We start from the raw sequence: 18,695 nt of genomic DNA on the forward strand, positions 1-18,695 counted from the left end.
TCTTTTTCTTGAAGTTATAACTAATTATAATTATATTATAATTATAATTATATATATATTTATTCATTAAATCAAACCAATCATTAGTTATTTATAACTATTAAAAAAATGGCAAAAACTTGTGTGAGACGGTCTCACGGGTCGTATTTGTGAGACGGATCTCTTGTTTGGGTCATCCATAAAAAAGTATTACTTTTTATGCTAAGAGTATTACTTTTTATTGTGAATATGGGTAGGGTTGACCCGTCTCACAGATTAAGATCCGTGAGACGGTCTCACATGAGACCCACTCTAAATAAATAATATGACTAAATTAGATTATATACAAATTATCTATACTATTCTATTAAGTTTGAGACACTTAGAAAAACTAACTTGGTGTCATGGTCTGTTTTAATAATTATATATATTAATAAAATGTTAAAAATTTAATGCAAATTGTATGTAGTTCAGCGGATAGAGTCATAGTTTCTTGGGCTTGAATTTATTTTTTTATTCTTTTATTTTTCAATTTAATTTTTAATTTATATATCAAAATTACATTATAGTGTCTCATTATTTCTTATAATTATATTTTGATCTTCATTTAAATATAAATCAAATGAATTATAAAATAAATATCATACAAGTACGCAACGCGTGCGTCGATATACTAGTTTGAATTATTGTAGAGGGTGATGCGACGAATTTGAATTAAATGATCTTATCACTCACGTACACGCCAAAGGTATGTCGGCTATCAAATACATATATATTATTGATGATATATTTATATTTTTTAACTATTTATACTATATTATTAAGTTTGAGACACATAAAATAAATAACTTGATGCCATCGTTTGGTTTTTTTATAAACCAAAAATATCATTTTTTTTTTAAATTACAAAACATTTTATTTTTTGTTTAACAAAAATTTCATTAAACTCATTTTAATAAATTTTGTATCTTATATATCTTAATGAAATACTTCTAATCTTTACCTATATTTTAACTTTTAAATTAAATAATCATATCACTTATAACATAAAAAATTATTATATAAACGTTTTTAAAACTTCAAATCTTATCATAATCTCTCGAGTTAACAAAAAATTATTATTATGGATTACGATATTCATTATTCAATACTGGTGTTCTTTCACAAGTGATGCATGCATAACTTGCGAAAGAACACCAGTATTGAAAATAATTTTTTAATATGTATGTATGCATCACTTGCGAAAGAACACCAGTATTGAATAATGAATATCGTAATCCATAATCTTAATTCATATTATTTTAGGATCGAAATAATTTTATTCAATTACATATAAAAATATATAATAATAATTTTTTATGAGTTAGACATAAATTATTAGATTTTATTTTGTGGTTTTCTAATTATTATATAAAGTTGAAAAGTGACTTTGATGATTTATTATTTTTTAAAATAATTTTTATCGTGTACTGAATAAAATTTAAGATAATAATAATAATCTTAGCGGGTTCAACCTGGATTGCACCATCCGGGTTTGAGCGAATATTATGTTTGGCCAAACTCGCCTCAAACCCAACTCGTTGCCTGAATAATTGAGGATAAAATACAATATTGTCCATCACTTATAATATTATGTTGGATATTTATAAGTTTTGAACCTTTGGTGATATGTATTAAGTCAACTAAATTTCAGAAGTACTTCAGAAGTACTAAAATTCAGCAAACACATTATTTCAGTAAATTGTGTTCAGCAGACCTCTCGCGCATTTTTAGAAGAACTGATTTACGTCTATAGAACTGAGAAAGACAGTCTGTCTACTAAATTTTATAATCGACCAACAAACAATATTGTATTTGTTTCCTTATCTGTGAAAACATTTTATCATAAAATATATTTATTCAGAAAATGTTCAGGTTCTGCAAACAAAAACATTATGGCCATTGAATGTCAATATCACATACATTTATTGATGCATACTATTCTTGGAATGCGATGAATGACACGTAATATTCAGTACCATTTCTACAATAGCTTTGGTAAAACTGAATTATATCTGTTCAAATCTGAACGTTAGAAATCATCTATAAAAAGTAATTTCAAGATTTAACCATTACTCTATACTCTTGATCATTTTGCAATCTATTATTCTTTTAGAGATCCAAAGCTTCGCTGAAAATATTCAAGCACGTGCATAAAGATATATCAAATATTTTCAGAAATCATTTGTGCTGAAATAAGACTCAAAATTTTTCAAGTTTACATCTTATATCGGTGTGAGTTTTGTAACTGACAGAAAGAGTCTTTCTGCTCAGAAATATTGTAAAGTTCATGTAGAAGTTATTGCTAAGAGTTTCAGTAGGAAGTATATAAGTACTATGGGTGTTTACAAAAGTTGTAAAATCAAAATCTTTTAATGGAAATCTTCTGGATACGGAAGAAGGAGAGTCGTAGAAGGATTCAGTCCTCAAACTTCCTTCAAAAAATCTTGTGTGATTTACTTTTTGTTACACTTTACTTTTTCGCTCTACTGATATAAGTATAATGATTGTCACTTTGTTTCACGAAATTCTACTAGAATCATTCAACTCTATTATTTAAGTTTTCTACTTAAACTTTGAAGTTCGAGATATGATTTCAACTGTTAACATCAGTTGAGATTACAACTATTAAGATTTAAATAGAAAATTTTGTTAGTTTTTTACTCAATTCCCCTCTAAACACCTTCAACAATCCAAAAAAAGATATCAAAGAGGGTTTTCTCAACCTATGAACCTATCTATATCAATGAAATCATTCAACAAGATTACTATGTTCTCCGAAGAGGAATTCAATGATTGAAAGATCAGGATGCAAAATCATTTAGCAACACAAGACGACGATATGTGGTATGTCATTACTGAAAAACCTATCAAGATTATGAAAGCCAAAATAATAATAATAAAACAATAGTAATATAATTTTAATATATTTGTAATTTCCTGATCTTCTTTGTGGATACAATAATCAAACTTACGAAGTTATACTACTTACGGATAACTTGTTCTTGGGTGTGCAACAATCAAAGTTGTAGCAAACAACTTTCACAAGGTATGCCCGATTACCAAGGAAATCCATTTTCACATGGCAGGAAATGGAGAGGCAATTCTGTTAGAAATTTTTATCAAAATCATGTTTTTACGTATACATGAACATGATAAAACTATATGCGGAAATAGATCGAGTATTACCTCCGGCCATTGAAAATTTTGATTTCTCTGCTTTTCTTTCCGGTTGAAATCTTCTAAGCACTCCACGTTCTCCGTAGATGGTGTATATTTTTTCTGAGATGTGTGATGGTATGAAAAAACGCCTATAAATAGAGACGATTGAGGTCCCTAAGCACACACATCTCAGAAAAAATATACACCATCTACGGAGAACGTGAAGTGCTTAGAAGATTTCAACCGGAAAGAAAAGCAGAGAAATCAAAATTTTCAATGGCCGGAGGTAATACTCGATCTATTTCCGCATATAGTTTTATCATGTTCATGTATACGTAAAAACATGATTTTGATAAAAATTTCTAACAGAATTGCCTCTCCATTTCCTGCCATGTGAAAATNAAAGTGATAGAGGTGGAGAATATTACGGTAGATACACTGAGAATGGACAAGCACCTGGTCCGTTTGCGAAGTTTCTTCAAGAACATGGGATTGTTGCCCAATATACTATGCCTGGTTCTCCGGACCAAAATGGCGTAGCTGAGAGGAGAAACCGAATATTATTGGACATGGTGAGGAGCATGTTTCTTAGCTCTAAACTTCATAAATCTTTGTGGACTGAAGCTCTTAAGACAGCTGTGTATATATTAAACCGAGTTCCAACCAAGGATGTCCCAAAGACGCCATTTGAGTTATTTAAAGGTTGGAAACCGAGTTTACAACATATACGCGTTTGGGGTTGTCCTTCTGAAATAAGAGTTTACAACCCACATGAAAAGAAACTGGACCCAAGAACTATAAGTGGATATTTCATTGGGTATGCCGAAAAATCCAAAGGGTACAGATTCTATTGTCCATCTCACAACACTAGAATTGTGGAATCAAGAAATGCAAAATTTCTTGAAAATGACTTGATTAGTGGGAGTGATCATGACATAGTTTTTGAGAATGATCACATTAATGCACAACCCTCTTATTCAATGGACAGATTGGTCGTTATTCACACCCCTCAAGACCAAATAGGTGTTAGACAACCAGTTAATGAAGTTCCACAAATTGCTGATGAAAATACAGTAGATCAAGTTGTTAATGAAGAACAACAAGAAATTGTTGATCAACCAAACAACCTTAGGAGATCTACTAGAATAAGAAGATCAGCAATATCTAGTGATTATGTTGTGTATTTACAAGAATCGGATTTTAACATCGGAGCCGAAAATGATCCTGAAACGTTTTCACAAGCCATGAATTGTAATGAGTCAAAACTATGGTTTAATGCTATGAAAGAAGAGATGAATTCTATGGCAGTTAATAGAGTCTGGGATCTTGTTCAGTTGCCTGATGGTGTAAAAGCCATTGGATGTAAATGGGTCTTCAAAACAAAGAAAGACTCATTAGGCAACATTGAAAGGTATAAAGCAAGACTCGTTGCTAAAGGATTCACTCAGCAAGAAGGAATCGATTATAAGGAGACTTTTTCTCATGTATCTAAAAAAGATTCTCTTCGTATCATTCTAGCATTAGTTGCACATTTTGACTTAGATTTGCAACAAATGGATGTGAAAACAGCTTTTCTCAATGGAGATCTAGAGAAAGAGGTTTATATGAAACAACCTGAAGGATTCTTCTCTAGTAATGGTGAGCAATTGGTTTGTAAGCTTAAGAAATCTATATATGGATTGAAACAAGCTTCCCGTCAATGGTATTTAAAATTTCATGATGTTATCTCTTCATTCGGATTCGTTGAGAGCCTCATGGATCAATGTATATACCAGAAGGTCAGTGGGAGCAAGATTTGTTTCTTTATTCTATATGTAGATGATATATTACTTACAACCAATGATAAGGGTTTGTTATATGAGGTGAAACAATTTCTCTCTAAAAACTTTGATATGAAGGATATGAGCGAAGCATCTTATGTCATTGGCATTAAGATACATAGAGACAGAATTCGAGGTATTATAGGTCTGTCTCAAGAAACTTATGTCAACAAAGTTTTAGAGAGATATCGGATGAAAGATTGTTCACCAAGTATAGCTCCTGCTGTGAAAGACGATAAATTCAATTTGAGCCAATGCCCAAAGAATGATCTAGAGCGGGAACAAATGAAAAACATTCCTTATGCTTCTGCTGTCGGAAGCTTGATGTATGCTCAGGTTTGCACTAGACCTGACATTGCATTTGTTGTTGGGATGTTGGGAAGATATTAGAGTAATCCAAGTTTAGACCATTGGAAAGCTGTAAAGAAAGTAATGAGGTACCTTCAAGGGACCAAAGATTATTTGCTTATGTTCAGACGAACCGAGAATTTGGAAGTAATTGGCTACTCTGATTCAGACTACGCTGGCTGCATTGATTCAAGAAAATCCACTTTAGGATATATTTTTATGCTAGCTGGTGGAGCTATATCTTGGAGAAGTGCAAAGCAGACATTAACTGCTATTTCCACTATGGAAGCTGAGTTCGTATCTTGTTTTGGGGCAACCTCACATGGTGTATGGTTGAAGAGTTTCATTTCAGGGCTTAGAATTATGGATTCAATATCTAGGCCATTAAGAATATATTGTGACAATTCAGCTGCTGTTTTTATGGCTAAAAATAACAAAAGTGGTAGTCGAAGCAAGCAAATCGACATTAAGTATTTAGCCATACGAGAACGTGTTAAAAATAAGAAATTACTTATCGAGCACATTAGCACTGAATTGATGATTGCGGATCCTTTGACTAAGGGCATGCCACCATTGAAATTTAAGGATCATACAGAAAGAATGAGACTTGGTTCCTTTATGTAATTTTGTTGTAAGAACAAATTTAATGAAACTATGATGTGATATTTTCTCATATTTGTTGTGTACACATTCATTGATTTGAGAAATATCAATAAAGTTGGACCTCGAATAAACATTAGGTTTATTCATTAAGTTATACAGTTTGAGATACATAATGCATTGTGATACATGGAAGATAATACTCGTTTGTAGAGGAACTATTGCCATGATTCATGTATTTTGTTTTCTCCTATGGTAAAAGAGATATATGTGTCAAGTGGGAGAATGTAAGAAAAACGTGACACATGTTAAAGAAGAATCGTGTACAAATTGATATTGGCGACGGCCAAGAAAATTTAGATGCGTACACGATTCTCCTTCTGAATCTCGGCTCCCGATACATTCATCGATGGAATGAAAAAACGCCTATAAATAGAGACGATTGAGGGCCCTAAGCACACACATCTCAGAAAAAATATACACCATCTACGGAGAACGTGGAGTGCTTAGAAGATTTCAACCGGAAAGAAAAGCAGAGAAATCAAAATTTTCAATGGCCGGAGGTAATACTCGATCTATTTCCGCATATAGTTTTATCATGTTCATGTATACGTAAAAACATGATTTTGATAAAAATTTCTAACAAATTCCACACCCAGTTCTTCGGGACTGAACCCAAGGTATGCATTATTGAATTGTCCAGGTTGACACAAAAATATGGGAAACTGCTGGCTTGTTCAATGAGAGGTTCAAAAGGATTAAAAGTATATGAATAGTGTTCCTCCCAGAATCCTAGTTTGCAAAGATGGTCCAAAGGGGATTGGAATTTGAGTCAAGGAATAAATTCAAAGGAACCGAGTTCCGTTACTACTATGAAATGGCAACAAAGTACGAGGAACTGTTGAAAGAAAAATCATGCATGAGGAACTGAAAGGGACAAAATATAATAAATTATAAGATATGAATACTCAAGATTTAATGTAATATTCACGTCTCCAACACTCTTCTCAAGTCAGTGAATGAATATTTATCATTCTTAGCTAGCTCATCAATTGTTCAAATATTGTTTTCGACATGCACTTTGCAAGATGTTTGTCACTTGCTGTCGTGAAGGAATATAAGTTATGCACACACTCTTATCTTCTACGTACGTTTTCTTTCATGCAATGTCTATCGACCTCAACATCACTGGCGGAGCCAGCATAGCCCACATTGGGCTAAAAAAAATATTTATATAATATATATATATATATATAGAGTTTTGATATGCTGCACACCTACCGTGCACACTTATGTGAGCACCGATGAGGTGTCACTCACCTATTGGATATATATATATATTATGTCTAATTTTTTTAATTTTTGTATGCTATTATTATATACTTAGCTGTCTATTCTGATTCAAAAAAATAACAAATTTTTTCTTTTTATAATTTGTAGATACAAATTTTAGGCTCAATTTTTTTACATGTTATTAGTATCCAAGTATATACTCGATAGCCTTCTGTATGTGTTTTCTCTTCACGAGTCACGAACGTCATATACTTTGATTAACAATAAATCCAATTCATTTTAATTATTGCTTCATCTTTCATAATCTCTAAAAATCCAAAATGTCACCAAATTTTAGGTTCGTTTTTTCGTTCAATGTTTGTCGATCATTCAATTATTTTATAATTATATGCTTTTTTCAATCGATGATGAATTCATGCTTATTTTTCGAATGTATATTTTACATTTTATATCATATTTTGTTTTAATTTGTATACGCTGTTGTTCGTCATTTTTCTGACGTTTTCCCATCAATTATCAATGCTACTGGCTGTGCGTAACTCGTGTTCAAACTTTATGATACACCATTATTTTTAGCTTTCGATTAATCAGTGCTCTTTTTTTTTTTTGCTTTATTAATTATAATATATTGATGCCTACACTAAACCAAGATCCTGGCTCTGCCCCTACTCGACATGATTTGTTCTATCATGGTGAAACGGATTGCGGGCGATATTTGCATCTACTTTGTTGTCACAATAAAACCTCATATGTTCCTTGTTGAGTATTCCCAATTCTTCAAATACCCTTTTAATCGTATGCCTTCACATGGTCATTGAGCAACAACCCTTACTTCAACCCTTGTACCACTCCGAGCCACTTCTGATAGTTTCTTATTTTTCCACGTCAGAAGATTACCCCACACATATGTACAATAACCGGTAGTGGATCTTCGATATATCCATCCACTGACCCTACCAAATCAACGTCTGTGTAAACTTCTATTCATTTGGGTTCATTTTTTTCCAAAGAAGAGACCTTTTCCAGGTGTGTCTTTGAGATACCTTAGAACTTTTCGTATTGCCTCCAAGTGTTTGCTGCATGGAGAGTGCATGAATTGGTTAACCACACTCACAAGTCACAACAACGGTAATGTCACACCTAGTGTTAGATAAATAAATTAGTTTTCCAACCAGCCATTGACATCCTTCTCGATCAAATTTACTCTTATCATCTCCTGGTCCAAGTTTCAAATTCTGCACCATACGTATCTCAGGTTGGCTTGCAACCCAACATGCCTATTTCTTTTATCAGATCTAGAGTGTATTTCCTTTGGGATATGGTGATTCCCATTTTTTCGCGCTACTTCCATCCTAAGAAATATCTAAGTTTCCCAAGGTCTTTGATTTCAAACTCAGTGGCCAAAAATTTCTTAAATTCATTTGCCTCTTCAAGATAATCTCCAGTAACAATGATGTCATCTGCATAGACTATAAAAAACAATGATTCTTTCATCATTGGTATATCTTTAAAATAGAGTATGATCAGTTTTTGCTTAAATATATGCACTAACTTTTTATGGATCTAGTAAACCTCTCAAAACCACACCCAATGAGATTGTTCGAGTCCATATAGAGTTTTTTTCGTCGATATGCACACTTGGTTAATTCCCTATTTTCTTCAAATCCAAGAAGAAAATCCATATACACCTCTTCATTGAGATCCCCATTCAAGAACACATTCTTCACATGCAATGGCCAATCAAGATTAATAGCTAATGATAATAAAACTCTTACATTGTTTGATTTGGCTACAAAAGCAAAAGTTTCTCGATAGACTGTCAAAGGTTTGAATAAATCTTTTAGCCATCAATCTTGCCTTGTATCTCTCAATGCTCCCATCTACTTTATACTTAATGGTGAAGATCCATTTTGCATCAATCATGCCTTGTATCTCTCAATCTACTTGATACTCAATGTTGAAGAGATATTTGCATCCCAAAGTATTCTTAGTCAATGCTGTAATCTCCCATGTGCCATTTTTTTCAGAGCATTTATTTCTTCGAACACAACATTTCTCCAATCTGCAATTGCTAAAGCATCATGAATAGTTCTGGGAATTTCATTACTTGAAAGGTTACAAGAAAAGGCTCGAAAATCGGGAGAAAGATTATTGTAAGAAATAAAATGTGAGATACGATGTACAATACATTTTCTTAGTCCTTTGCAAAGTGCAATGGGTGTATCAAGTTTGGAAGAGGTTGCCTTTGGTTGTGGAGGTGGATCCGATTCAGCCTCTTGATTATGCGGAGCTTTAGTTGGCTCTATTCCTTCAGCTCGCTTCCTCCTAGAATAAACAAAGAATTCTGGGTCTGTTTCATCTTCACCTATTTCCAAATTTTCAGTTTCTGTTATGGGCATTGCAGGCTTAGAATCTTTAGGTGTGAGACTATCATTTGAATTGGTAGGCACAAGAACAAGTGAGCTGGAAGACGAATAAGTTTGTTGAAGGGGTGTAGGTGATGGTGGCACAAGAACAAGTGGGCTCGAAGACGCATAAGTTTTCTGGACAGGTGTAGGTGAAGGTGGTAAGAAGTTTCCCATGACTGATCTTCAACCATATTCTCCCTCTGAAGAGAAGTTTTGGGAAATAAGTGTTGAGACCCAAAGAACGTGACATCCATGGACACACATGTTTTTTCAGTTCTGAAGTATAGCCTTTATAACCTTTTTGGGCTGGTGAATAACCTATGAATAAACAATTTATGACACTGCGGGTCAAGGTTGATTTGTTTGGGTTGTGATTGTGCACGGAAACGTTTCACCCAAATGTTTTAGGAGGTAATGATGATATGGCACGAAAGTGGGGATAGAGGTGTATGAAAATTGAAGACTCAGGTAAGAATTCTATTGGTTAGATAAACACCTGTAAGTACCGCTTCTCCCCAGAGACACTTTTGAATATGCTAGTGAACATCAAAGCTCTGGCCACCTCTAAGAGATGACAGTTCCTTCTCTTGGCATGTTTCGGCAAGAACTATGGTAGATAACACCCTTACTTTAAAGATAATTCCCAAGAATGGATTGAAATATTCACGACCATTATCAGTGGAAAGGATTGAATGGTGGTTTGAAATTGTGTTTTGATCATAGAATTGATTTTTTAAAAAATTAGGCTAGTTTCGGATTTTTCTTTCAACAGGTAGACCCAATATAGCCTAGTATGATCTTCAATAGATGTGAGAAACCATTGAGTCCCAGAATAATTCTTTACACGTGATGACTCTCAAATGTCACTATGAACTAATGCAAATGGTAGACTTGATTTACAGGGTGTGGCAGGAAACACAGAGCGTGTGTGCTTGGCCTGAAACGTTAATTTTTTTTTATATACATAAATCACAAACTCGAAAGTTACTAATTAAAATAACTTAACATTTCCATAAATCATAATAATTTAACAATTCGAATATCAAGTGCACAAAAATCCTTAAATCGTCAACTAACCAAAAATCATACGTGAACCTTTAAAAAGATAAACTAACATCAAAATAAAGCATAAAATTCTCTAATAAATTCATTAACATAAATCTTTCAAATCATTTATCTATCAAGCTAGTGCGGAAAATAAATGTCCCTCAAGAGTGTACTGTCGCACTCGACCCACTCAATCGTCAACGCCTCCCTCAAATCATCAAATCCTGCAGCATTCAAACCTAGTGAGTCTAATGACTCAGCACGTCCTAAACATGAGTAGCAAATAATACATATACAATCACAAGCATTAAAAATTATACTTTTATTTAAATAACTTTTAAGCATAAACAAATCGTAAAGCTTTCAATCCTTTATTATTTTGGGTGAAGTTTGATCCTTGAAAGTGACTAACATTTTATCCTCTGGTCGACTGATCAGTCTTCAGCTCCACATGGCCCATGGGGACGGGCACTAGGTACCGCCATGGAAATACGATCGTCGGGCTCCCTCTGAGGTCTTTTCCCGTAAACGGACTCCCTCAGGGCCTTCTCCCTCACGACATTCTCATAAAATTGTAAGTTCAATGTTCCTTCTTAAAACGGATCTCCCACATATCCTCAATCCTTTGTCACAGTCAATTCACATCCCTCAAAATATTTTTCCTTTTAAAGCATAAAATATCATGACTTTCAAAAATAGCATTTTAACAGTAAAAATTGCACATTTTTGCCATAAACCATAAAATATCATATTTTCATCAAAATCATCATTTTATATCATTTAACATGCGTTATGATCCTTCGGGACAATGCCAACGCTTTTTTATATTACCCAAGTGTAAAACGACCATTTTTCTCCTAGACGTAATATTTCTCGATTTTGACTTTTACCCTACTGAACCTCGTTGGACAAGCACCGAGCCCCCCAGCCCGCGCCAAAGTCCCCTGCACCAGCCATACACCCGCGGCCCCTCTTCCTATCCTTGCTAGAATTCTAGTCCTACTAGGACTCTCCTAGCTCATCAACCACCGACCACACCTGACCCTCACTAACCCTGGACCATGCTCAGACCCAACCGAACCCATCCCAAGCCCCTGAACCATGCTGCGAGCCGCTGCATCACAACAAGAACAGTCGCGCGAGTTCTCTACTGATGCGGTCAAGCCACCAGCGAGCCACCCTGCACCAGCCCCTATCCTGACCCCTGACCATCCTCCCTAGACCCTACTGGACCAACCCTGAGTCGTCCTGCCCTAGCCGCGAACCACCCTAGCCACAGCCACCCTTGTGCGTGCATGGGGGAGTCCTATTTCACAAGGACTCGTCCCTAGTCGTTAGTCTCGAGTCCTAGCCCTGCTAGGACTCTTCCCAACCCTTGATCACGTCCAGCACGTCTACTTAGCCCAACCCCGGCCGAGCCACGCGACGCACCAGCCTAAGCCGAGACATCAAACTCTCGGGTGGCCAAGGAAACCCTAGGTGTGCACTCTCCTTGCCATGACTCGACTTCCTGCCTTCGTTTCCATCCTAGATCGTTCATCTTCTACCCATAATCTTCCCACGTTAGCAGCCTAACCCTTAGAAATCATAACGTTAAAGCAGCAAGTGTAAAATCGTTATATAACTGAAAATAAACGTTCTACCGTAAAATTAATCGAACACCTATATTTTTCATGCATAAAAAATTAAAACAAGCATAATTTGGATTGAATGATGCGTCAAAGGTATTTAAAAACGTGCCTTCGTGTTTAAAACACTCGAATATTCAATCGTTGATGAGGGTGCGAAGATAGACGATCGGACAGCGAAGAACCCTAGCTTTTCTTCCTCTCTTATATTTCGAACTTAATGTGTGTAAAGTGTGTGAAAAAAGGCTGATATGTGTGTTCCCAAAGCCTAGGTATCTTATTTATAGATTTTAATTTGCATGTTAATGGGCTTAGGTTTTGGGCTTCCAAGTATAAGAGCAATTGGGCCTACTCAATTTAGTTAAATTGGGCCGAATAAATATTATTTAATTGAAACATAAAAGTTTATAAAAATTAGTTTTCAAAAATAATATTTTTGATCTTTTAAAAACTTCTCGTTTGCTCAAAACCGGCTTCACGGGTAAAATCGAGCTCATCTCGTAAAATAATTCGAACTCTATTATTTTTAGAAAAATTAATCATTTTTTTAATCATATTAAGAAGCCTTGAAAATATTTAGTGAAAAATATTTATTTTTGTCTTGGTCGTCCCCGATCTCCTTTCCACAGCCTATTATCTAATATTCGGGTAAAATCCTTCAATTTCATGAAATCATGTCGTATAATCATTAATCATGCAATCATGCCTTTAATCATTTAATTATGTATCATGCAAGCATCAATTAAATAAAACAATTAAGCAATTCAAATAATTTGCATGCATGTGGTTTACGTAGGTTGATTTTTTGGACGTTACATGGCCAGTTGACAGATTTCACATGAGAACAAGCTGGACAAGTTGGAGCTTATATTGAAAAACAAAGATGGGTATACATGTTTCAAATACTGAAGTTTAAATGTCATAATCTATTGCATCATTACATAATTGTATCTTTATTATAAAAAGAATAAGAATCAACTTCACCCTGAAAAGCTTGTTTATTCTTAAGAATGACAACTTCAAGATAATAAAGCCCTCCTTCCATTCTATCGTCTTCCCCTAATCCTGCTCTTGAAATATGCATCAATACTGAGAGAATTTAGTTGTGCATTTTGATCAGTGGTTAGTTTGCAAACTGATAACAATTGCAAGTTAGATTTGGGAAACGTAAAACATGGTGAAGGGTTAATGAATCTTAAATGCAAACTAAACCTTTACCAAGAACAATGAACAATGTTCCAACCACAATTTAACTTTCAGATTGCCAGGGCAAGGAGAATATGATGAGAATGGCAAGGAACTACATGTCATATGGCCATAAGCATCCGCATCGATGACATGACTACTGAATCCGAGACTAGTTCTGTCTCCAGTTTGCTTTTGTAGTTCTTGCACCTTCTCTAATAAACAGAAGACTTATTTTATGCATTTACCAGTAAAGATAACTTTTGATTCTCAATCAGCAGTCCCTAGTAATTAGCATTCGCTCATTCATTCTCAGTCTTTAGCTTAATTACCTTGAATTCAAGATCATTGGAATTGTCCTTTTGTGAAGAAGTGGACTTATTGATTTGATCAATTAAACTCTAGTTTTCAAATTTGACTTCCTCGAATGATTGAGAAAGCTTCAAGTACTCCTCAACCATGTCATGCAATGCTTAACTAAAATAGCTCGTGTAAATTCATCTGATTCAAAATCAAATACCTCATCAGTAGTTATGTCTAAATCAAAATCAGCCGTCAGACACTGAATTTATTCAACATCGCTTTCACTAGACTGGCTTCTTGAATCAAAGGATTCAGAACTAGAGTCTGCTCACTTACTATTGCTTTCTTCAGCAACCATTGCCAATGATATTTTCGGGACTTCTTGTCATTACGCTTATGTCCTTTCTTCTTGTAATTTTCTTTTTTGGACTTAGAACAATCAATAATGAAATGATTAGTCTTCCCACAATTGAAACAGGTCATGTCACCAGATGGTGACTGCTTCTTGAAGTTCTTGTTGGATTTTGATAATCATAAATTTTGATAATTTCCTAACAAACAGTTACACAACATCATTGCCGATTTGCTCAACAGTCTTCTCCAGTACTGGGTCATCAATGGTCACTGCAAAGGTCTTGGTTGGATGGTTTGCGATAGATTCTTCTCCGTCCTAGTTTCCAATTTAAACTAATATGCCTTTAGATCAGCAAACAAGTCATGCAATTCCATTTTATTTAGATCCTTTTATCTCATAGAAATCGTTTTCATGTCACATTCCCTTGGAAGGGCTATCATAACTTTCAATACAACTTCTCTATTGATGTACTTCTTTTAAGAGCAGCCGAATCGATTATAATTCTATTGAATCTCTCGTCAAAGTTATTCAGAAATTTTCCGGACTTCATTTTGATGTTTTTGAATTTCTGCATGGCTATGTGAGATTGTTCTCAATTGTCTGATCATTTCTCTCACAAAGTTGAATCATCTTGTCCCATTTTTCTTTTGCATTAGCACACATCTTGATCCTGTTGAATGTTCTTTTGTCAAGAGTATTTTTATAATATATCTTTTGCCACACTATATAGATTTATCTTCTTTTTATCATCAGTAGTTCATTTTGATCGTGGCTTTTCTAGAATTTGTAGTGTATCTTTTGTCATGGTTACTGCATTGTTGATATTTATGATTTTGATTGGTCCATCAGAAATGACGTACCACAAGTTATCATCTTGAGCTGTCATATTAGCTTGCATTTTGATTTTCCAATCATCAAACTCTTCTTTGGATAACATGAGGATTTTACTGAAAGATATCATCGCTTATAGATATAAGAGTTCTGAGGTCAAGAAAACCTTTTCTGGTGCCACTTGTTAGGATCAGTGATGATGCTTTAGAAAAGGTGAATAAGGAACTCTACAAAATTGAACTTTCTTATCTTCAGATGGCCTCTACTAATATTAACACTAATGAAATTATGCAGTTGATGAGGAATTCTGAATGAGTCTACTGAAATCTACTAACAATAATAGATGTAATGAAAAGACACGGTGATTGTTTCTGGAAGCTCGAATGATAAAAGCCTTTTATGTTTCTCATTCTTCTGTTTTCAGAAGGTATTCACAAAAAGACTTTGATATTTACATCTTCTGTAAACACCCACTTCAATAGGATCTAACACTAGCAACATAAACTCTTACTATTAACTTCCTTACAACTTACGTACTGACGTATGATCAAGAAAAAAAATTATGTATGTTACAAAGATTTACTCAAATTGATAATATAGAAATGAGATTACAAAGAGTAGAAGATGGCATATGATGATCTCTTAGAAGATCTGATATGGATTGTACGAGTATGCTTCTGATTTATTTTCAGTAGTGCTTCTGAATAATATGAAATGTTCGCATTGAGTGTTATATCTTGCTGAAATATGATTTGACTTTATATAGATGATTTTCAAATGGTCGGCTATGAACGGCTATAAATTGGTCGTATCAAGATCATTAATGTATTTGTTCAATATATCAAATATAATTTGACCTCCTCCAAAAGTAGAAAGTGACATTAAATACATGACATTGCTTGTCAAATCAGTCAGAAAGTGTCGTCTATAACTAGAATGGTGAACATTTTTATATGTTCTTTCTTCTGATTTTATGCTTCAATAAGTACGAGGATATTTTCAATGCTTATAAATGACCGTTGTCAAGATTCAATAGACTGTGGATGTCAAGTAATTTCTTATATATTATATTCGGTGTAATATGATTATATAGCAGTTTATTGGCTATTGAATACTGAATTATTTCACAGTGCTGAATTTAATAATTTTGAGCTAATTTCTTTCGGCTAGCATATAACCAAAACTTATATGCTTTTACATGATAAAAGATGTTTTAAACTTTTAGTTAAATGAAATTATCTAAATGATACTTGTTAATGTATTAAAGCTTAATTACTAAGATCGTACTTATATCATTATTTATGAATGAAATAGCAATTAAATTTAAAATATAAAAAAATAATTAGAATTATATACGATAAATGATTATTTCGGTAAATAAAATTAAAATTATCTAATAAAAAAAACTAAAGTACTAAAAACAAACTGAAACAATTTATTCATTATTTTTAAAATTTTCATCAACAAAATTATGAAAATAAGAATTAGATTGGGAATGTTCATTACTCAGATATAATTGCAAAAACCAACAAAAATAAAAATATCATTTATGTTTTTTTTAGTGTTAGTTATTTATGAATGAATTTATTATTTTATGTATTAGTTTAAAATTAGTTCATAGAGATACATTATATCGTATGTGCTCGAGCTCGATTCTATCTTTAACGAGCTCGATTATAACTTTAACGAGCTCGATTTTAACTTTAACGAGCTTGAATCAAATTCAAACTTTAGCTCAATTGTATGTTTGAACAGCTCGAAAACAAGCCCGCTTAACGAGTTTGAAAATGAGCTTACTTAAATATCCGAGCTCAAGCAAAACTCATTAAACATGATAAACAAGTTATTAACGAGACAACTCGAGCTATTCATGATCTTAATAATTTCAAAACGACCTGAGCTCGAACCTCATTATAAAAACTCGATTCGAGTTCGAGCCTTATCTTAAATAAGTCGAGCTCAAACCTAATATTGCTTGTTTCGGTTCGGCTTTATTCGTTTACATCCGTACTTATAATATATAAGAACTTATAACTTGAATATTTGATTAGGTCTCTTATAAGACAGTCTCACGGATCTTCATTTGTGAGATGGGCCAATAATGCTCATATTTACAATAAAAATTAATACATTCGCATAAAAAATAATAATTTTTTTCACGAGTGACCTAAATAAAATATTCATCTTATAAAATTAATATGTGAGATTATATCACGGAAATTTTTGTGTTAATCCTATAAACTATTTAAAGTTTAATAAAATATTCTCTAATTCTAATTCTAATTAATTAATAAAAAATCTCATATTTAATATTGAGAGGAGATCAACATAAATCTACTTACATATGTTCCAATTGTGAATTTCCATGTATGTTCTTCTTTATTTAGCTTAGCGAGTTGTTCTCATGTTAATTTATAATTTTTTACTTATCTTAAATGACTATTAATATATGAACGTTAATATTCATTGAATACATTGAATTTATTTTTACTTTTCCCCCTAGCGGTTCTACGCGATTTTTTTTTTCAGATTTCAATTAATTCATTAGTAAAATATATTTGTCACTTTTCACAAAATTTGAAGATTGTATCTCGGTCTCTAAAGATTTATTTTGATGATTATTTTAAGCTCCCTCATCCAAACTAGGCAAAAACTTGTGTGAAACGGTCTCACGAGTCGTATTTTGTGAGACGGATATCTTATTTGGGTCATCCATGAAAAAATATTATTTTTTATGCCATTTCTTTTTCTTCATCTTTTTTATGGTTTGGTTAATCTATATAATATACTTATCTATTTTCACAAAATTATGAGATTATATTAGTCTCCAAGGATTTATTTTGATAGTCATTTTTAGCTATCCTCTTCCGAATTATATATTAGCCTATGTTTAAGGATTGAGATTAGAAAAAAAGTAACTTTATTTCATTATTTTAGTTGAATTGATGAAAAATATTACAAAATACCTTAATATGATATTTTATTTTATTTTTAATATCTTAAATTGTGATATTTAATTAATGTCTCAATATATATATCTCAAGTTTACAATTTTATACAACTATCAATAAATACTATTTTGCTTATTGTATTTTTCTAATAAAAATGGACATTGAGAGTATGTTGGTTCTATATGTTCTTTTGCAAATTTTTCTAATATTTTATTTGCATTATAATTTTATTAATTTGATTTATTTCAACTTTATTCATAGAAAGATAAATTAATAAAAAATTAAAAATAATGAAAATTATTTTCTACTTTTGAATTAAATTTATAGATAAGCTTCATAATTTTTTTAACCAAGATAAATTTTTTTGATAAATATGAATTATAGTGATGATTTATTAGTATTTGTTAGAGATTAAATTTTTTACGTGTGATATTTTTTAACTGAGTATTCATATTATTTTATTTATATATGTGTTTTACTACACATATTTATTTAAATGATATTATTTTAAAATTTTATTTCACATAAAATTATTAATCATTAATATTAATTTACAAATTATCCATTCTGATATAAAATTAACTATCTATAATATGTATTCTAAAATATACAAAGAAAGTTAAAAAAAATCTGCAATTGGTAAAAAGTTAGCAAAAGCACAATTGATATTTAACTTAATAACAAGTTTAGTGGTTGAGTAGGTCTCTTGTGAGACGGTATCACGAATCTTTGTCTGTGAGATGGGT

Source organism: Primulina huaijiensis, chromosome 16 (genome assembly GCF_012295235.1).
Source record: "Primulina huaijiensis isolate GDHJ02 chromosome 16, ASM1229523v2, whole genome shotgun sequence".
Lineage (NCBI taxonomy): Eukaryota > Viridiplantae > Streptophyta > Magnoliopsida > Lamiales > Gesneriaceae > Primulina > Primulina huaijiensis.